Source organism: Schistocerca serialis, chromosome 2 (genome assembly GCF_023864345.2).
Source record: "Schistocerca serialis cubense isolate TAMUIC-IGC-003099 chromosome 2, iqSchSeri2.2, whole genome shotgun sequence".
Lineage (NCBI taxonomy): Eukaryota > Metazoa > Arthropoda > Insecta > Orthoptera > Acrididae > Schistocerca > Schistocerca serialis.
In genome coordinates, this window is record NC_064639.1 from 626235892 (window position 1) to 626258959 (window position 23068).

Consider the following 23068-nt stretch of genomic DNA (forward strand, 5'->3'; position numbering starts at 1 on the left):
CGACGACGAGGAGAAAGAAGAGGTTCATAACTTTCTGAACAGCATGGCGGCGAGCTGGTATGATATGGGCATACAAAAACTGCCACAGCATCTACAAAAATGCATCGACAGAAATGGTGATTATGTCGAAAAATAGCTAAATGTTCAAGCTGTAAACTGATGTAAACCACTGTAGAAATAAATAGGTCTATGTACTTATAAAAAATAGGAGATCTTACTTTTGGGATTATCCTCATACATCTCGACTGGTCGATGTCGGGGCCAACGTCTTGCTGCATTAATAACCTCCCCACCGGGTGCATTCTTGATTGGGCCAATCGCATGGCAGTCCGAAAGTGAGTGATCAGGGCTGTAGGGAAGTTGAGGAAGAACAGTCTAATGAAGTTTTGTGAGGTCCTCTCGGGGGCACAGACTTGTGTGAGGCTTTGCGTTGTCATGGAGAAGGAGAAGTTCGTTTGCATTTTTGCAGTGAGGACACAGTGAAGTCGCTTCTTCAGTTTCCTGAGGGTAGCACTGTACACTTCAGAGTTGATCGTTGCACCATAAAGGAGGACATCAAACACAAGAACCCCTTCAGAGTCCCAGGAGACCGTCGCCATTACTTTACCGGCTGAGAGTGCAGCTTTGAACTTTTTCTTCGGAGGAGAGATGGTGTGGCATCACCCCATGGATTACCGATTTGTTTCTGGTTCGAAGTGATGAATCCATGTTTCATCGCCTGAGACGATGTTGGACATAAAATAGTTAAGATCAGTTTCGTAACGCGTAAGCAACTCCACACAAGTGGTTCTTTGTTGCTCTTTATAGTCTTCTGTTATGCAGCGAGGAATCCAGGGGTCATAGAACTTTGAGTGCCACGACTAGTGAACTAGTGTGTCACTACTACCAACAGTAACATACGTCCGCAGCTCGTGGTCTCGTGGTAGCGTTCTCGCTTCCCGACCACGGGGTCCCGGGTTCGATTCCCGGCGGGGTTAGGGATTTTTACCTGCCTCGAGATGACTGGGTGTATGTGATGTCCTCATTATTTCATCATCATTCATGAAAGTGGCGAGTTTGGACTGAGCAAGGCTTGGGAATTTGTACGGGCGCTTATAACCGCGCAGTTGAGCGCCCCACAAACCAAACATCATCATCGTCATCATCATCAATAGGAACGTCCATCTGAGCAGCGAGTTGTTTGGTTGTGATCCGTAATCACCTCGAATGGAAGTGACATGACGTTCCAACACTGCAGAACTCACAGAACTGCTAAGGCCAGCAGTCCCTAAGCTTACACACTACTTAACCTAAATTATCTTAAGGACAGACACACACAACCATGCCCGAGGGAGGACTCGAACCTCCACCGGGACCAGCCGCACCACACGGGTTTGTGCGACCTTGTTGCGATGATGACAGCCGCCTCGCCCAACGGCTCACCGTGCTTTTTTCACCACTACTCTCCGTAGACACTCTGCAAGCGCCTTTGAATATTTGGGACGCTCTGGTTTCCCGCCACAGAAACTTAACGGCAGCTCTCTTGTTGGAATGCACCTCCGTCACAGGCGCAGGCTTGAAGGATACGTGTATCGCCGCCAGCTATAGGAACTTCATGGAACAGTAGAGGCTCAAGCGGGAATATTGCACGATGTCCCACAAGAAATTCTGCATTTTTCCAACCAAAAGTAGCCGAAACAAATCTGTCTGCATTATTTATAGGACGTCTCTCGTGTTACAGCCCAGAAACTTTTACTGCACTAATGACAACAAATGCCGTGTGGCCTACTGCCTGGTGCAGTTCCTTCGTTTGGACTCCACTTCGGCGGGTTGCTTGTTCCTGTGCCAACAACAGCCGGCCCATCCATACGGTCACCCATCCAAGTGCTAAGCGGGAGCGACGTTGCTTCCCTTCAGTGATCTGTCGGGGGCTTTGGCTTTACTATACTGAATGGACATGATACTGTGTTTCATAGTTATAAAGAAAATATTTATTATGCAAGTAACGTCCAACTATTAAACAAACCCGTGAAACTGTCAGTATCTCTTGCGTATATTTCGACAGATCCCTGTCTGTGCCATACGCAGTTTTCAGAGATACCATGTAACACGCACACCTTTCACTTAACAGCGCACTATAAACTACAAAAACGGCGAAAAAATGAAAAATTAGTTAATGTTAATTACGGTCATTAGTAACGAACGCGAAAAATCATTATCGCAGTCAGGAGAGAACTTTTAGCGTGGGTTCTGTCGGCTGCGTCAGCCCATACTACTGTGCGTCTTGTGCAGATGGCGAGTGCGTGTTAACTTGTCTGTAATGCTTATGGACAGGCAGGACAAGGACGCGAGCAAATACACATACACTTATCGTTTACGAGTTTGATCATGACCACACGGCGGCTGACTCATCCTGGACGTTAGCTTATCGTGGCACAGCAAATGAACGAAGTAAACAGCGATGGTTCAGATCCGGTGATGTGCATCCGAAAAGTAAACAGCCTGGACATATACCACAGGCCGTAGGCAAGGACGAACTGCGAATACTGATGGAGTCATACACTTTACACAGCAAGTGGAAAATCACAGACATAGGCTTACAGGAAGACAAGTTAAAATGAATATTTGTGAATTAGAAAATATTTACGCTAATTTTTGTCGTTTTGTTGGTTGAACATAAATTCTGCAACTGAACAATATTATATATGCTCTCTTTAAAATCGTAAATTATACGCCAAAGAAATCTACGAATTGCCTAAGCGAGGCAGTGCAGTGGTTAGCACAATGTACTCGTATGCAGGTGGGCGGCTGTTCAAATACCAGTCCTGGCATCTAGATTTAGGTTTTTCGTAATTTCTCTAAATAGCTTATGATCCATTCCGGGATGGTTTCTTGAAAGGGCATCCCCAGTCCCCTGAGCTGTGGCTGAGCCACTTCTCCACAATATCTTTAAGCTCGTTGCTTATTGGGGCTTCAGGGCGCAAAACAGCTGACGTTATATCCCCAAATCTTAACTTAAAATGGTCGTCTTTTAGGTAACACACTCCATAGTTCTTGAAGTTAGTTGACACACTGGAGTATAAACGGCATTAGCCAGTGAGTAAAACAACAATGAGTAGTGATAAGAAAGCTTGGAACGCTAGTTAAAAACAACAAACGCAGTGGAAAGGTAAAATGAACAATTGCAACAGCCCTCTCTCCTCGCCCCCCCCCCCATTTTTTTAAGTGGTCGTTCGGTGAGTGTTTCTAGGAGAACCGACGCCCACGGTCGAAAATTAAATCCCCTTCGCCATGTTGCTACGACAACGAAGAGTAGAAAGCCATCTGCGACCTGTGCTGTATCTGGTAAGACCAGACATACACACTTGAAAGCTCGAGGGATTTAAAAACTGGCATCGGGTTAAGAATGGCGCGCCGCCAGTGGTTCTTTACAGTGACAGCAAGTGGTGCGGGTTCGCTGCTTAACTGATGATGGCTAAAAAGACAGTGCGCAATATGAATTCTAGCTAAAATTATCCGGCCCGACGACATGGACGAGAGGAAGTTGCCCGAACCTTAGGAATGGATACAAAGTCACTGAGCTCCTCCGTAGGCGAGTGATCAGCGTGAGTGACTGTCATGCGATTCCCGGTACTGCCAAGGATTTTTTCTTGGTGGGAGGACTGGTGAGGGTGCCCTCAGCCTCGTGGTGCCAAGTGAGGGGAACTTGATTGAGAAATAGCGGTTTCAAGGTCTACAAAGTCGGCGGGAGAGCAGTGTGCTGATCCGATGCCCCTCCATACTGAGTCCGTATGACGCCGCATGGCGGAGCATGACACGGCGGTCGGTCGACATCCCTTGTGCCTTCAATTCCCAGACGAGGAGCTCTCTCGCCCCCCCCCCTCTCTCTCTCTCTCTCTGTCTATCCAGCTTGTTTTCACTGAGAAATGATCGATTTTCGTGCTAGAGTTCTAGAATGTTCTACGCATAACGAAGCCAAAATTAGCTTTGAAGGGTTTTGCATGAAGTGTTTAACGAATACGGAAGTAAAAATCTATCCACCCTCTTGACAGAAAACCCTAACAAGATCTTCTAACGATGTTAAATCAGTTAAAGGATCGAAGCAAACTGTCTAGACACTCGGTGACCGTAATGGCACTCAAACATAGGATGACACAGAAAAGGTCGGAAACCTAGAAGTCTTTTTCCAAAACTGTTTCATAGAAAAAGATTACTCTGTAGTTCCTCCAATAAATCGTCGCACGAACTACAAAATGACAGATGTCGAAATGATTGGTCAAGATTTAGAAATCGCTCAACAAAGGAAAGGCCACTGGACATGAGTTGATAGCAGTTCGATTATACACATTATATGGGAAGGAACTTGCCCCTCTTCTAGCAGCACTGTACCGTAGGTCTTTGGAGAAGGGAAGTGTTCCCGATGACTGGAAAAAAGCACAGCTCACTGTCGTTTTCAAGAAAAGTCATCGAACATATAACGCATACCGGTACGACTCTATCTCTGACGTCGGTCTGTTCGTCAGTTTTTGGGCATGTTTTACGCTGGCGTGTAATGTCGTTTCTGGAGACTGAAAATCCCATCTGCAGGAATCAGCATGGGTTCAGGAAACAACGATCACATGAAGTCTGGCTCACTCTGTTGGTCCAAGAGGCCCAGGAAGAAGCGGATATCGGCGCCCAGGTACATACCGTATTCCTTGTTTTCCGTATGGTATTCGATACAGTTCCGCTCTGCGGGTAAATGAACAAAATACGAGTGTACGGAATGTCAGACCAACCGTCAGATTGGATTGAAGAGCTTCTAGCAAACAGAACACAGTAAGCTATTCTCAATGAAGATAAGTCTTCAGATATAAAAGTAACTTAGGCCGTACCCCAAGGCTTATAGGATCATTCGTTTCTACAATATACAGTACATAAATGACCTAGAAGATAACATCGGAAGCTCCATGAGGTTTTCCGAGGACGATACTGTTGCATTTAGAGAACTTGCAGCGCTACAAAACTGTAGAGAAATGCAGGAAGACCTGCAGAGGATCAAATCTTTGTGCAGGGAGTGACAATTGATCCTCAACGTAAGCAATTGTAAGGTATTGCGAACACACAGACGGAAATACCCATTATTGTATGATCACACGACTGTCTATGCTACCTGGTTTCTGGAAACAATGTTGCCTATATTACTTTGTTCGCTCATTTATGAAATTAACTTGAAAACTGACAAATATAAAGCAAACCCGAGAGAAATGTGAGGCGGAGCGGTGTCTAAACAAGCAGACACAGAGAATATTATGTAAACTGAAGGAGGACGAGGGGGGGGGGAGGGAGGGCGGGGGGAAGGAAAGGAAAGAAACTTCTGATGTCAGTTGCATCGGGACTGTATGTGGAATCAAAGCGACGAATGAAAATGTGTTTGGGAGCGGGTCTCGAATACGGAATCTTCTGTTTACTAGGCAGCTGCGTTAACCAGTGGGCCACCAAAACACAGTGTTCATCGCAATTCTGCGGACTATCGCGACATGCCTCCCGGCCGTCACACACTCTCACCTAGCGCTCCTATCCGCGGACCCCGTAGATGTCCTCCATGCTCGCTACTTTGAGATGCCCTCAGAAAGTGGAACGGAACTGTGTACCTGCACAGAAGGTGAGGGATTCATTGCCCATCGAGGCGAATCAGTTACATGAATGGGTAGTGTCTGTTCTTTCGGACATGTCTGAAAGAACAAACACCACGCATTCATATAAAAGAAGTAGAGAAAACAGCGGCGAGACTGGAGCTGCCACAGTCGCCGAAGGTACCCAAGGAGTGGGAGGTTGGAGCACACGCCTTCTAGTCCTACGCCATCGGAACGACCCTGTAAGGTGTCAGGCAAATCCAACACCTTCCGTGAAAACCTTGACATGATAGCAAATCCGTATGTCACATAGCTCCGAATAAATCCTGACATTAAAGTAACTAATGTAATACGATCAACGAGTGAGCAAATGGAATACCACAGACTAACACAAGAACGCCTAAATGCGTGTCATACCTTCCCACCGTGAAACAGACGCAGTTCCGAAGGGAGAAACGAGAACAGAAGCCGAGAGCAGAGTCATGTAGGCTAGGAGGCGCTACGATAAGGGACGGACACCCACGTCGCCAGCCGACTGCCAAGACCACCTCCAGCCCATGTTAAAAGATATAGCCCTCCAGAAGAACAGTATAGATCTTACGATAACACTAAAAGGGCCACACCAGCTGCAAGTTTTAGCGCGATACTATATGCGTCTGTTACGTAGCAAACATTAAACACATTGCCCCACCATGAAAAGTATAACGTTTCTCATTGGATAGACAGAATTTTTGTAGGCGGAGCTTAAGGTTAACATTGAGACCCTGATTGGTCAGTTGAAAACACAGCCAGATATCTTTTCTTAAACCAACTTCGGTAAATTGTAGTAAGGAGAAGTTAGAAAGAGTCGCTTCCGAGACAGTGAGGTGTGTGGAGCTGCGCCGCCCGCCGCCCCCTGACGCTGCCTAACCAACGACAAGGTAATGAACACACGCGATGTCCCATGAGAGCCATAAGGCTTCACTCAGAACTGCAGAAGTCTCATCTGTTACATTCCCTTTTTGCGTAACACTAGTGTCGATCGTCAATTAAAGCTCATGGTATTCACATTTGCTATTAGAAGTTAAAATCTGAAACGTGGTGATTTTTCTGTTATATAATTATTGAGAAGCCACATCAGCCACTGTAATTTACGACAAGTTAAATAAGTAATTAAAGATAATTGAGGGTCACTGTAGACCATTTTGCTACTTTTCTCTTTTATGAAACTTAACTTAAACCTAGATTATAGATGTGATATGGCATAGGTCATCCTTCGATCCATTGTAGAACTTGGAAACCCATTCAGGGAATATTCGTTCACATTTTTGTTGAACGCAGTTGGTTTTTATCATCCTGTATTAATATATTTCCTTTTATCAACAGTCTAATTTATAAACAATGTTTTGTGAGTAGAATAAAATTTCCAGTGGTAAACTTAACTGCTTTTTCGACGTTATTTTACCAGCAGAGTGAAAATAGGAAAGCCTTGAACCCCTTCATCTACATCTACATCTACATTGATACTCCGCAAGCCACCCAACGGTGTGTGGCGGAGGACACTTTACGTGCCACTGTCATTACCTCCCTTTCCTGTTCCAGTCGCGTATGGTTCGCGGGAAGAACGACTGTCTGAAAGCCTCCGTGCGCGCTCTAATCTCTCTAATTTTACATTCGTGATCTCCTCGGGAGGTATAAGTAGGGGGAAGCAATATATTCGATACCTCATCCAGAAACGCACCCTCTCGAAACCTGGCGAGCAAGCTACACCGCGATGCAGAGCGCCTCTCTTGCAGAGTCTGCCACTTGAGTTTATTAAACATCTCCGTAACGCTATCACGGTTACCAAATAACCCGGTGACAAAACGCGCCGCTCTTCTTTGGATCTTCTCTATCTCCTCCGTCAACCCGACCTGGTACGGATCCCACACTGATGAGCAATACTCAAGTATAGGTCGAACGAGTGTTTTGTAAGCCACCTCCTTTGTTGATGGACTACATTTTCTAAGCACTCTCCCAATGAATCTCAACCTGGTACCCGCCTTACCAACAATTAATTTTATATGATCATTCCACTTCAAATCGTTCCGTACGCACACTCCCAGATATTTTACAGAAGTAACTGCTACCAGTGTTTGTCCCGCTATCATATAATCATACAATAAAGGATCCTTCTTTCTATGTATTCGCAATACATTACATTTGTCTATGTTAAGGGTCAGTTGCCACTCCCTGCACCAAGTGCCTATCCGCTGCAGATCTTCCTGTATTTCGCTACAATTTTCTAATGCAGCAACTTCTCTGTATACTACAGCATCATCCGCGAAAAGCCGCATGGAACTTCCGACACTATCTACTAGGTCATTTATATATATTGTGAAAAGCAATGGTCCCATAACACTCCCCTGTGGCACGCCAGAGGTTACTTTAGTTAGTATTAAGACTCTTTTACAGTGAGTGCAGTGGAGCTGACGCTGAAATCATTAATTATTTGATTATATCATCGCTAGTCTCACTGAACTCTTCTGAACTATAGATGTGATGTGTGGTCTGGCGTCTCCTTACCAGCAACAGGTCCCAGGTTCAAACTAGTCAATTCACTAAAAAACACGCTCAGAGCGTCGTTGCGCGAAAGTGGTAGGTAGACACGACTTAGAACAAACAGACACAACGCAGAATGTTAGAACCCCTCTGCTTATTTCTATGTTCTGTGGCTGCGGGTCGCCGTAAATAGAGCCGAGTGAGTGTTTTGGGCCAGTTTACCGGTAGTGGCCCCCGGAAGGAGCAGCCCGGCCGCCCGCAGGGAGCCTTGGCCTGGAGGCCTTGCCGCCCCACACAGAGAGAGGCCTGCCGTAATTGTGTTTCCGGCGGCGCGGCGGCGGGTAATGTATTCCATCAGCGCAGCCAGCAGCGGCAGCAGCAGCAGCAGCAGCCGGCAGCCAACCAGCGCCTGCCCGCGGCCGCAGAGATTTGCCGCTCCTCCTCTCAGAGGTGGCTGCTGGCGCCCTCCTCGGGACCCCCGCCGCACAAACTTGCACAACCAAGTGCTGAGAATATTACGCTGCTGCTACAAGACACCCGATATCAGTATCGGCATCAGACTGAGGTACGAGGGAGAGAAGTTCCTCCTGACGGCAGCTCCACACCAACAAAAGCTATTGTTTAGCACGCAACGGATATATTGCAGCAAAATTCGTCTTTTAAATACATAATATTCTCTGTGTCTGCTTGTTTACTCACTGCCTCATCTCAGATTTCTCTCGGGTTTGCTTTAGATGTGTTAGTTTTCAACATAATTTCATAAATGAGCGAATAAATTCAGTAATGTAGATAACGCCGTGAACAATTTGTATATTGAGCAAGCAGTAAAGGAAACAAAAGAAAAGTTCGGACTAGGTATTAAAATCCATGAAGAAGAAATAAAAATTTTGAGGTTCGCCGATGACATCGTAATTCTGTCAGAGACAGCAAAGGACTTGGAAGAGCAGTTGAACGGAATGGACAGTGTCTTCAAAGGAGGGTATAAGATGAACATTAACAAAAGCAAAACGAGGATAATGGAATGTAGCCGAATTAAGTCGGGTGATGCTGAAGGAATTAGATTAGGAAATGAGACACTTAAAGTAGTAAAGGAGTTTTGCTATTTGGGGAGCAAAAAACTGATGATGGTCGAAGTAGAAAGGATATAAAATGTAGACTGGCAATGGCAAGGAAAGCGTTTCTGAAGAAGAGAAATTTGTCAACATAGAGTATAGATTTAAATGTCAGAAAGTCGTTTCTGAAAAGTATATGTATGGAGTGTAGCCATGTATGGAAGTGAAACGTGAACGATAAATAGTTTGGACAAGAAGAGAATAGAAGCTTTCGAAATGTGATTCTACAGAAGAATGCTGAAGATTAGATGGGTAGATCACGTAACTAATGAGGAGGTATTGAATAGAATTGGGGAGAAGAGGAGTTTGTGGCACAAATTGACTAGAAGAAGGGATCGGTTGGTAGGGCATGTTCTGAGGCATCAAGGGATCACCAATTTAGTATTGGAGGGCAGCGTGGAGGGTAAAAATCGTAGAGGGAGACCAAGAGATGAATACACTAAGCAGATTCAGAAGGATATAGACTGCAGTGGGTACTAGAAGATGAAGAAGCTTGCACAGGATAGAGTAGCCTGGAGAGCTGCATTAAACCAGTCTCAGGACTGAAGACCACAACAACAACAACAAAAATAACAACAACAATACAAAAGCCACTTTCTCATCCTGAAAAATTACGAGCAGCGATCTGTTTTACTTGGTAAAAGCTTTCTAAAGCCGAGATCGCATAGATATATCTTTACTTACAGGCGACCGGTTTCGATAGAATTTGCTGTAATCTTCAGGTCTTCAAAAATTTATGTAATAAAATGTGTTCATTTTGTGTTGGACCTCTTTTCAAGTCCTCGTGTAGATAAAATGTAGCACATAATATAAATTTTGTCATAAATAAAACATTTAAAATCAAGAAGGACCTTGTGCACATGGCCATGTCCATATACATAGATGACACACAGATGACTGTTACGTCATAAAAAGCACAGTATACAATAAAATGCACAGCACTACATCTGTTAACGTTATCTGGACCTGTGCTAGTCATTGAAGATCTACCTTAGACGGCTATAACGTACATCTGCTACTTTGTTGTATACTGTGAGTGCTGCGTGTATTGATATGATGACGTACACAAACTGCTTCTTGATTTTAAATGTTGTATTTACGACAAACTTTTATATTATATGCTACGTTTTACGTACATGATAACTTGGCGTGGGGTCTAACTTAGAATGAACACACTTTATGACATAAATTTCTGAAGACATGAAGCAGACAGGAAAGTTTGTCGAAACCGGTTGTTTGTAAATAAAGAAATATTTTTGCGATCTTGGCTTCAGAAAGTATTTCGCGGTTAATAATTTTTGTAAAGCTTGGTCGCCAGTTTTGTAAAGGCCTCGTCGCTACTGCTGTGGAGGCCGAGTTGCCAATATTGTTACCGTAGGCCGAGTTGTGAGTTCGTGAAACGGCTTATGGTGTAATACACTGCTAAGACAATTTCTCCCTGCCACTGTAACACAGCTATGCCCCAGGGTCAGGTAACGTAGAACGAAGGTGCTACGACACTCCAACAAATTAGTAACAAAGTCACACAAATGAGTTAAAAGATTTACTTATCTGCTGCTCTTTTGTATTCCGAATAGGCTTCTGTCCTTTGCTGTCCGGTCGGCAGTTGGCCTAGGCGAAGCCGATATCTTCATCCTCAGCGCCGCCCGTGGCTCTGGTGGAACTCGCACAAGTGGCGATTCTCTATGGCACTGCCACCAGCCCCATCTTTGCGACTGTGGTGCTTTTGCCTTGGATGTGTCTTGTTTGGGCGACACACCAATAATGTTTATTAAAAAGGAAAGCACACTGCCTTCAGTGGCAAATCGTGAATTTCTTTCAATACGCGGGGACCCATCTTCAGGTGCTTCATCCGTCTACGTCATTGTTTGAATTTAAGTTACTACTGGTCTACAACAGCGGTAACACCAGTTCTCATCCGATCACCGAAGTTAGGTGGTTTTGGTCTTGGTTAGCACTTGGGTTGGTGACAGTCTGGGTCTGCGGAGCGCTGTTGGAAAGCGGGGTGCACTCAGCCGACGTGAGACCGATTGACGAGCTACTCGATTGAGGAGTGGCGTCTCCGATCACGAAAACTCACAATGGCCGAGAGAGTGGTGTCCTGACCACATCTCTGTCCATATCCGCATCCGGTGATGCATATCGCCTGAGGATGACACGGCGGTCGGTAGGTACCTTTGGTTCTTTTGAGGCCTGTTTAGACATAGTTATACTACTGGTCCTTTAAAGAGTACATACGTATATTGCAGGGTGGCATCTGCTTGTACAGGGAGTCCCAGGAGAAACGGCCAATACTCAATATTCAGGGATATAGCAGGAATGATCATTCGAAAAAAACTAGTAAACATGGTCTCTAAAATGCATTGCTTGAGTACTACGTCATCTTTGATAATGTGAAACAAATGTCTTCCAGGTTTTCAGAGGTGGTACTATGGACCAAAACAAGAAAAAAAGGTCCTCATCTCGTGGTCTCACGGTCACGTTCTCGCTTCCCGAGCACGGCGTCCCGGGTTCGATTCCTGGTGGGGTCAGGGATTTTCGCCTGCCTCGAGATGACTGGGTGTTTGTGTTATCCTCGTTGTTCCATCATCATTCTTGAAAGTGGCGAGATTGGGCTGGGCAAAGGGTAGGATTTGTACGGGCGCTGGTAACCACGCAGTTGAGCTCTCCACAAACCAAACATCATCATCAACATCATCAAGAAATAAAGTCCAGTGCACGTGGACTCTAAAGCGCATACCTTAAGAAATACCCCATATAAGGAAACGTAACATGTTAACATTTGGGCCGCGCGGGATTAGCCGTGCGGCCTAAGGCGCTGCAGTCATAGACTGTGCGGCTGGTCCCGGCGGAGGTTCGAGTCCTCCTTCGGGCATGGGTGTGTGTGTTTGTCCTTAGGATACTTTAGGTTAAGTAGTGTGTAAGCTTAGGGACTGATGACCTTATCAGTTAAGTTCCGCAAGATTTCACACACATTTGAACATTTTTTAACATTTGGATGTCCTCTGACTTGTCTGAACAATGTTTACAGATGTACTGTCAGGCGAAAACTCCGTATGCATGCATGAAAATATGTGTAACCATGCAGTGCTTAAGAACTATGTAACCACTGCTGGAAATAATTAGTGATTTTTCCATTTCGTCATACTTTTGCACAAATTTCTGTCGCAATGTACCATCTTCCAATATGCCTGTGAACTCTTAACAGGTCCGGTAGCAAACTGAATTCAATAAATGAGTAGACTGATCAGGCACCTGATGTTCCGGAGCTCGAAATGCATCGTGCATCGAAATGAAAATCAGCATTTCTGACTGAAAGCGGCTTGTTATCTTTTCTACGAAAATAATACAGTCACTGAGACAACACTGACGGCAATGAACAAAACTTAGTAACAATGTTTACTTTACAGGAGCACTGCTACTTTTATATTCAACTAAGCATATAAACTAAAAGGGGCACTTAAAACTTGCCTGTATGTAGCTCTGGACTGTGGTTAGTGGTTTCCTTTGCACATTTGGCTATAGTTACTGCATATGTCTGTCAGTTCCATTGCGACATGTAAACTGAACCTAAGGTTTCAAAAAATGGTTCAAATGGCTCTGAGCGCTATGGGACTTAACATCTGAGGTCAGCAGTCTCCTAGAACTTAGAACCACTTAAACCTAACTAACCTAAGGACATCACACACATCCATGCTCGAGGCAGGATTCGAACCTGTGACCGTAGCGGTCGCGGGGTTCCAGACTGAAGCGCCTAGAACCGCTCGGCCACTCCGGCCGGCGAACCTAAGGTTTCGATTTGAGCAATAAAAACTAGCTCCTTTCATGATTCGTGGTCTGGAATACAATCGTTAGACGCTAGTATGTGTACCTCATTCGTAACAACGTGTTAGACCGGTGTGTCCCTTCTTCTGCTATTAGTGTAGAGCATTTAGTAATACATGAGGATATTTTTGATCCGTCGTTACAACTACAAAAATGCGTGGTTTTTTTCACCAGACGCGTTTCGCCTTATTGACATGACACATCATCTGTGGTGGTGATTTTTCGGCTGCTTTCTCGTTTACATCGGGAAATGTCGTCTGCTAGCACATTGTTATCTTTCTGTGTTACACACTGAAAATTTTGGTCTAATTTTTAGATGTTCTGCAGTGCTATGCATTTCTCACAACACATGCTGAATTCGCAGTGACTACGAGTACCGTGAACAATATTGTAAGAAGTCCTGGCAAGAGGCAGAACTTTTTGGTCAAGGGCGAGTAACGGAAGAAGAGACTGACCATTGAGAATGGGTCCATACAGCCCCTGAGCCTGACTGGCTGAATAGTGAGAGTTGTATGGAGTTCACAAAATCGAGTTGTCAGTTTGCAGTCTTTCTGGGTGTAAGAGAGAGGTCGTTGGATGCTCCGGAAAGGAGGTGCCGTTCGATAGTGCGTCTGGTTCGTGATACCGGAACCTACTGATCCACCGTTATCATCAAAGTTCTTTTGCAGTACGGAAAGCATTCAAGAATTCTCAGCTGCGCTCCCGTGCACTCGCGTGGAATTCTGATCAGCTTCTTTTCCAATTTTGTTGGAGAATGTTGTGCCTTAGTGCGTTCTTACATAATTGGTAGGATGAGACCTGTTTTATAGTGTAGTCAGTAGCCAGCTGCTTGTAGCATCATAGTTCATCGGTACTGCCAGGGCCGGGACCTCTGTCAAGGTTACTGGGGACGTTGCGAGCGGCGCTTTGAACTTCGCCACCAATGGGATGACTTGTCCAACGTAGAACCTCTAGGCCGTCGACCAATGAAGACCGTCAGGACGGTGCTGTAATGGGGGGGGGGGGGGGGGGGGTCCTGGGCACCAGTCGTCTAGTTCGAGATTAGTCCCGTGTTTACAGTTTGTGTAGAACGTTACACCGAGCTGTTAATAACTAGATCTACAGGCAAACATTCATTTTTCTTGGAAACGTGAAGTGTTGTGGTTGTGGTGTACCGTTACATAAATGCAGCTTCTAACCTTTGTCCTGCTTAGCTTTGTGGAGATTTCTACAGAAACTGCATGAAAACAGTTCGATGCGGTATATTAACTGACAGTGGTGTACATAAACGCGTGCAGTAGCCGTCCTTCGGAAGCTCTGTGAATGCACCCATATTGCCACAGGGCATTTATTATTGGTGTGGCAGGAAAGAAAACTTAAACCCTGTTTCAACAATACTGAGAACTGGTCCCAGTCCCGCGGTAAAACTTACCTTGCTAATTAGTGATGCCATACCCGAAATAAACAGTAATAACTGACTGATCCGTATAACATATTACTGTAGATGAAGTGGAACATATCAATTCCTGCAACAGAACTTCTAGCATAACAGGGTGGAGCAATTTGAATCTGACAAATACATCAGCAATACTACTCAATACGAAAGAATAACCTGTCACATGGGAGTGAGGATGGAAAAATATAAAGGGGTGCTGAACCTGTTGTACATAGTGGGAAGGGGTGGGACCTGCTCAAGGACTGGTTCTATAGAAATTAAAAATTTACGTTTAATGAATTTACGAACGGTGTCGAAGTGATCCGCGACAAACGACGGAGTGCTTACATGAAGTTAGAGTACCTGCTCAACTTTTAAAGTTAAACGTGCGTCAATGCCAAACGACACAGAGGGGTAATAGGGCCGGCCTCGGGCAAGTAATCTCCGCACTCGTAACACTACATGAAATACGCGAGCCGCAGCTCCAAGTTACCTCGGTCTGATTTCAAGAGGCAATTACAAATTGTTAACGATATAATATTTGCCAATTAGTGCAATTTATTTTAAGCACTGCAGAAAAAGTTGTTAATTATTCATTATTGGCGCGGCTGTGAATCAGAATAATGTATGACCAGTGAATTATGGATGCAATTATATTTTTTCGCATGGCTGGCCACGTAAAAACGAGCGCACCAGCTGCGGTATTCACTTGCACGCGGAATTAACTTACCTCTGGCGTTGGTAGCTGAGAGCCAAAAGGTATTTTACGTGCCTATCTTTCGTCAATTTGCATTAGTTTCCGTGTGTTGTTAATTCAAATCCATTAATTTCTTCTTATTCTTTCTCTCTGTCATCCTATCAACCCACCGTTTCTTTAATGTCAAGATGGTATATTAGGGTAGGTGTGAAAGGTTCCGGGTCGTCTGGACCAATACTTAATGTGTGCGTAAATTTTCGGACGCGTGATTTTCTTTCCTCAAAAATATATCATTTTTCCTTACCTTAAGCGCTGTCAAAGTGTTCAGTATGAGTCAATAAGCTGTCATCTTTGTATTAATAAGGTATCGGTGATGTCACATATGGACTACGGCCAAATTAAATCCTTTTAGGACACTGAAGGAAAAAAATTGTCACAACGGTTCCTTTATTGACTTTATGTAATTTTCTTTTCATCTGGGATAGTCGTTACAATTGTAGATTGTAATTGTGAACTTCAGCTGTGACATCGGGTAGTAAAATCAATCTGAGAATGGCCCCTTTTTTACATTAATACAATAAAATTAATCAGAAAATCACTAAAATCTATTTGTCGATGACATATTGCGTACTGAGAGAAAGAAAAGAGTTAAGCAATTAATTTGTTCTTGGTCACGAAGGCATTTAAAAACAATCAGGAGGTTAGGATCAAATCTTCCAGACCCAGGACACACACACACACACACACACACACACACACACACACACACGTAGCCACAGTCATATAAAGTGTGTTACATGATGACGTTTTAAAAATTTGTGAAGTATTAGATGATGAAATTCAAAACATTTTGCAATGAGGAACCTTTAGCTGGAAATGTGAAACAATGCACTTTCTGTACATTCGGGAGAGTAAATGAAACACCAGAATACTGTATTTTGGAAAGCTTTTATGGTCGGTAGAGCACAATCAAATATTTTAACGAAATACGTACACTCTAGAGCACATGTTCAACGTGACGACCGTAGTCTTCGTTACATAATGTGAAAGAGGAACCATATTATGTCTGATTCTCTGTAAGATACCGGGCTTAAACCTGATGGTTCGTTCAAATGGTTCTGAGCACTATGCGACTTAACTTCTGGGGTCATCAGTCGCCTAGAACTTAGAACTAATTAAACCTAACTAACCTAAGGACATCACACACATCCATGCCCGAGGCAGGGTTCGAACCTGCGACCGCAGCGGTCGCTCGGCTCTAGACGGCAGCGCCTAGAACCACACGGCCACTCCGGCCGGCCTTAACCTGATGGTCTCCAACGCTGTAAACACTCGCTCAACAAATTTGGGTACTGTTCCTACTGGTTTTGAGTACTCCAGGGACTTTATACTATTCCAGAAGAAAAAGACATGAAGGGTGAGCTGAAGGGAGCGCGCAGGGCAAGAGGCTGGGCAACCCCATCCAATTACTCCTCGCAATCTGAAGCTGTCTGTGACAGGTGCCCCGGTCCGACGACCAAATTGCGCCGGAGCGTCATCGTTCTGAATCTACAAGCTAGCGCTCAACTGAAAGGGAGCTTCTCCTGTAACACGTTTCTTTCATTTCCTTTTGCCGGTCGCAGTGCACTGCCTGTTATGATACAGTGGCGCGTCGGGTAATCCGTTGTTCGATATGTAGAGGGAATGCAACGTAGCGAAAGGGGTCTCCGATTAGAAGTTATGACATACTGGCCTGTCGTACCCTCGCAGCATGGAGGTGGGGTCCCACATGCCATTGGATATTCGCGGGCCATTGAGTAGCATGTCGTAAATAACGATTGTGTACCCATTTCTATACCTCCGATTACAGCGCCATCTGCGGCGAAATGAACAAAATGCTTTATACAAAACGAATGTAAATTTTGCCGTAGAATTGTAATTTTAAATAAAAAACAGGGTTTCCCATTGAAGATTTCAAAGTTACCCCTCCAGCCACGCATAGGGTGGGGCGCGGGGATGTCCCCCTCCGAGACAAACAAATTATAACTTTTTTTGGTCCGATGTCTAGTTTCCGAGATATTTCAATGCTTTCAGTTAAAATGAGCACCCTGCATAAACCTACCTATAGGAGGGATGCGAGGTGGAGATGAAAGAGAAGTGTAGCACACGACGCGCCAATGCCCATAGTTTAAACATCCAGTATATGAGTATGAGAGCATTTCGTGACTTGCAACAATCTTTGCACATAATATCAAATCTTTATGGAACTTTCTCTTACTGACATCCCCCACAAAACGATGAAAGGAAGAAGTTTATCGATTACTGTTATACATTTCCGCTGTTAGTGCAATAGAACTGTAGCATGAATCACGTTTTAATTTATTATTTTTCAAACTACCTGTATTCGCGACATATTTTGCAGACATACCGGAAAAACTTATATCGTAGCACGATACGTAGTTCAGCAGGTATGATGCCAGAAACACTGAGATGTGAGAAAAACCGCGGCGTCATATATGATGTTTTAACTTACAACACGGACCCACACATTAACGAAGAACCGCACTTGATGAGCGCTAGTAACTGTGGCATGTGGGTTATCCTCACTCCAAACATGCGAATTGTGCATGTTGAAGACTCCATCACGCTCGAACGTTGCTTCATCGGTAAACAACATAGAGGATGGAAATGTAGGATGCATTTCACACTGTTCCAGGTACCACTGCAAAAACTGGGTGGATAATCAACTGGTTCCAGATTGTGGACGCGCTGTAAGTGAAATGGACGTAACAATTGCTCTCGAAGGACTGTTCTTACATTCGTCCCCATGTTACGTGCACTTGCACGAGTGCTGATTGAAGGATCCTGCTCCACATGCTGCAAGACAGCTTCCTCAAATTGTAGCGTTCTTACCGTGCGACTGTGTCCCTGTCCAGGTAATCTGCTAAATGACCCGGTCTCACGCAGACGTTGGTACACAGCAGCAAAGGTCGTATGATGCGGGATACGGAGATTAGGATATTGTTGTTGACAAACCGGCTGTGCAGCTCGTCCGTTGTGGTGTGCTACGTAGTACGCACCAACCATATCAGTGTACTCACTCCAGGTGTATCGCTCAATTAGTAAACACTCAATCAGTAAACAGAGACAATGCAATACTACACTGGTGGACAGCAGTTGCTTACAACTGAAGAGTAATACGCCCTCTAACAACTGAAGATCGTAATACGGCCTCCACCGGTCTAAATAATCCTCATAGGAAAAAATGACATTAGGAAAAAATATTTGTTTTGATGTCCCCTACAACCTCCCAGAGTTTGTCGGTTTAAATACTTTTCACCCTGCATAGTAAACTGTCATTGTCTCACTCGTAGAGATTACGTGACATTTAATAATCATAAACATATGGAATACGTGTTGTCTTTTGTTCGATAGTTCGTTTACTACAAAGCAAGATTTGACATGTATTTGACAGTTCGTTTACTGCGGCGCTATTTGTTTACAAAGGCGTACGTACCAATTTATAATTATTCACATGGACAACCACCATATGTGTAGATAATTTCACAAATGTTGTATTTGCAGGTTGTTTGAGAATGACAATAAAGCCGAAACAGCTGTCGTAATAAAGCAAAGTGATTCTTCTCCAGACTGCATTTTACTACATTCACTCCATATTCTCGGAGATTGGATATTCATCTGAAAACAGTGCGAATCAATACCCAAGTTGACGCACAACGGACGAAACTAATTTCGACCGCTGTGATTTAGCGATAACGCGTCCCTCAGCTACACGCGGCGGATAAGTGACAAAATCATGTGGGGAAGGTAGACGCGAGGCGGCGACGTGTGTTGTCGCAGCGCGCGGTCGCCGTTATGATCTCTGCGGTTTCCGCGGTCAACGTTGTCGCGTCCGCTGTCCATATTGACCCCTGGCCGGCGTAGCCGGCACGGTTGTGGCTCTCACTCGCACTGACCCACCCATCGCGGCGCAGAGAGCCCGCTAAGTGCTAATTGTGTTTTCCACGGGTCATCACCGTTGCTGCACTCGGTCTCTGCTTCTCGTACTCCTTCGCTGTAATAGAAATGGTGTGGGAAGGAGAGACGGAGATTAGCGTTCTGCTGACACCTAGCTCATTACAGAGGGAGCACTAACTCAACGAGGCAAGGACAAGGGAGATCGGCCGCCGTACTGTTGGATGAATTGTAGTTTCATTCGCACGAAGTAATTTAAAAACAACGGTAAACTGATATTGTAAGTGCTTTGTAACGCTTCGTTTCAACTTACGTCACGAAAATGAATTTTTGGAACTTTGTAACAAATGTAAAAAGTTCTTCATCTTGTATTCCTGCACAATATACTAATATTAAAACCTGTATGAAAACCAAATAATCGTTACATAATTCACTTACATTAACTGATCAAAAGTATCCGGGCACCGCTATGTGATATATTATTAAACGTATCCAGAGCGGAGCAGCACGAGTGGTCAGCGGCTTATTTGACCCATGGGAGAGTGTCACCGAGATGCTGAAGAAACTGAAGCGCAGAACTCTTGAAGATAGACGTAAACTATCCCGAGAAAGCCTAGTTACAAAGTTTCAAGAACCGACTTTAAACCGTGATTCCACAAATATAGTGAACAGCACCACCTACAGTCCCGCATGAATTATGAGGACAAGATTAGACTAATTACAGAATAACTGTTAAACTAGGAATACCCTCTGCCATGTACTTCAGGTTGGTTTGCAGAACATAGCTATAGATATAGATGTAGAATACAGTACTGGCGACTACATGTCACGAGAGGCGACCCACCAGTATAGAAAGAGGCAGGGAGTGCTGTGTTTTTACTAGAGAAGCATAACAGCAGAATGGGTCGGTCAGCAGAGCTCAATGAATTCAAAAGTGGACTAGGCATTGGATGTCACCAGAGTAACAAACCCATCAGTGACATTTCAGTCTTTTTTAAAGGCTGTCTTGACCTCGAGGTCCTTACGGAAGGTATACACCATCTGTCCAAAAATTTCCGAAGCTGATTTTATTTCTGGTGTATAAGTGATTTAGCGCAGTAACTACGTTGGCAGCTTGAAGTAACAACTGTGAACAATGGATGTGCATTCGAGCAGTCAGTTATGGCAGCCAGTGTCAAGCAGTGGACGTGTGGCCAAAATGTGTCAAAGTTGTTGTGCCAGAACAGCAGCGAGCAGCGGTGCAGAACGCTTAAATTCTGGAACACTCCAGAATTATCGCCCCATGTTTACGTTTGCTAAAGGCAATTGGCCCTGGAAAGGGACGACATCATGCAAGAGAAAGGAGGAATTCGCAGGTGGATTGTGTGGTTCAGTAACACGGCTAGAGTTGCTATTGTGGTCTTCAGTACGAAGACTGTGTCGCCGCTTCCCTCGACATTGGTCTATCCCGTGGAAGGCTCTTCATAACCGCTGCAACCTACATTCATTTGAATCTTGATCTCTCTACATTATTACTCCCTCACACTTACCTCCTTGTCAAAATGACGATTCCGTAATGCCTCGTAGTGTGTCCTTTCAACCGACCTCTCCTTTTTAAACAAATTATGCCATAAATTTCTTTTGCCCCATTTCGACAGACTACATCTAAGCTTCAGCATTCATCTATAACACAAAATTTCAAAAAGCTACATTTGTTTTCTTGCCTGAACTGTTTACAGTACACGTTTCACTTCTGTACAAGGCTGCGCCAGATACAAATACACTCTAAGGGAAAAAATAAAATAAAAATGACGCTTCACGAAGGAGTTATGCAAATAGGTCACTACAGATGTTCATACAGGTATCGGCCGAAAATGCAAAATTACAGACTTTGGCAGCCGATGGTTGAATGTATGGCCCAGCAGCGCAATTACACCATGCAGGACCGCTACGGTCGCACGTTCGATTCCTGCCTCGGGCATGGATGTGTATGATGTCCTTAGTTTAGTTAGGTTTAAGTAGTTCTAAGTTCTACGGGACTGATGACCTCAGATGTTAAGTCCCAGAGTGCTCAGAGCCATTTGAACCGTTTGAACACCATGCAGCTTGCAAGGACAGTAAACATGTTGTTATCAGGGCATAAAGTCTTCGCGAATTTCATTCCATGTACTCAGTTGGAGAATAACTAAGCCTCGCATACACGTGCGTGAAGAACAGACGAAGGTGTCAGTCAGCATTTGAGAGAGGACTACTAGTTGAGCTCAGAGAAGAGGTTGGGTGTAATCTACATCTACATCTACATCTATACTCCGCGAGCCACCTTACGGTGTGTGGCGGAGGGTACTTATTGTACCACTATCTGATCCCCCCTTCCCTGTTCCATTCACGAATTGTGCGTGGAAAGAACGACTGCTTGTAAGTCTCCGTATTTGCTCTAATTTCTCGGATCTTTTCGTTGTGATCATTACGCGAGATATATGTGGGCGGTAGTAATATGTTGCACATCTCTTCCCGGAATGTGCTCTCTCGTAATTTCGATAATAAACCTCTCCGTATTGCGTAACGCCTTTCTTGAAGTGTCCGCCACTGGAGCTTGTTCAGCATCTCCGTAACGCTCTCGCGCTGACTAAATGTCCCCATGACGAATCGCGCTGCTTTTCGCTGGATCATGTCTATCTCTTCTATTAATCCAACCTGGTAAGGGTCCCATACTGATGAGCAATACTCAAGAATCGGACGAACAAGCGTTTTGTAAGCTACTTCTTTCGTCGATGAGTCACATTTTCTTAGAATTCTTCCTATGAATCTCAACCTGGCGCCTGCTTTTCCCACTATTTGTTTTATGTGATCATTCCACTTCAGATCGCTCCGGATAGTAACTCCTAAGTATTTTACGGTCGTTACCGCTTCCAATGATTTACCACCTATGGCATAATCGTACTGGAATGGATTTCTGCCCCTATGTATGCGCATTATATTACATTTATCTACGTTTAGGGAAAGCTGCCAGCTGTCGCACCATGCATTAATCCTCTGCAGGTCCTCCTGGAGTACGTACGAGTCTTCTGATGTTGCTACTTTCTTGTAGACAACCGTGTCATCTGCAAATAGCCTCACGGAGCTACCGATGTTGTCAACTAAGTCATTTATGTATATTGTAAACAATAAAGGTCCTATCACGCTTCCCTGCGGTACTCCCGAAATTACCTCTACATCTGCAGATTTTGAACCGTTAATAATGACATGTTGTGTTCTTTCTTCTAGGAAATCCTGAATCCAATCACAAACCTGGTCCGATATTCCGTAAGCTCGTATTTTTTTCACTAAACGTAAGTGCGGAACCGTATCAAATGCCTTCCTGAAGTCCAGGAATACGGCATCAATCTGCTCGCCAGTGTCTACGGCACTGTGAATTTCTTGGGCAAATAGGGCGAGCTGAGTTTCACATGATCTCTGTTTGCGGAATCCATGTTGGTTATGATGAAGGAGATTTGTATTATCTAAGAACGTCATAATACGAGAACACAAAACATGTTCCATTATTCTACAACAGATTGACGTAAGCGAAATAGGCCTATAATTATTCGCATCTGATTTATGACCCTTCTTGAAAATGGGAACGACCTGCGCTTTCTTCCAGTCGCTAGGTACTTTACGTTCTTCCAGCGATCTACGATAAATTGCTGATAGAAAGGGGGCAAGTTCTTTAGCATAATCACTGTAGAATCTTAAGGGTATCTCGTCTGGTCCGGATGCTTTTCCGCTACTAAGTGATAGCAGTTGTTTTTCAATTCCGATATCGTTTATTTCAATATTTTCCATTTTGGCGTCCGTGCGACGGCTGAAGTCAGGGACCGTGTTACGATTTTCCGCAGTGAAACAGTTTCGGAACACTGAATTCAGTATTTCTGCCTTTCTTCGGTCGTCCTCTGTTTCGGTTCCATCGTGGTCAACGAGTGACTGAATAGGGGAT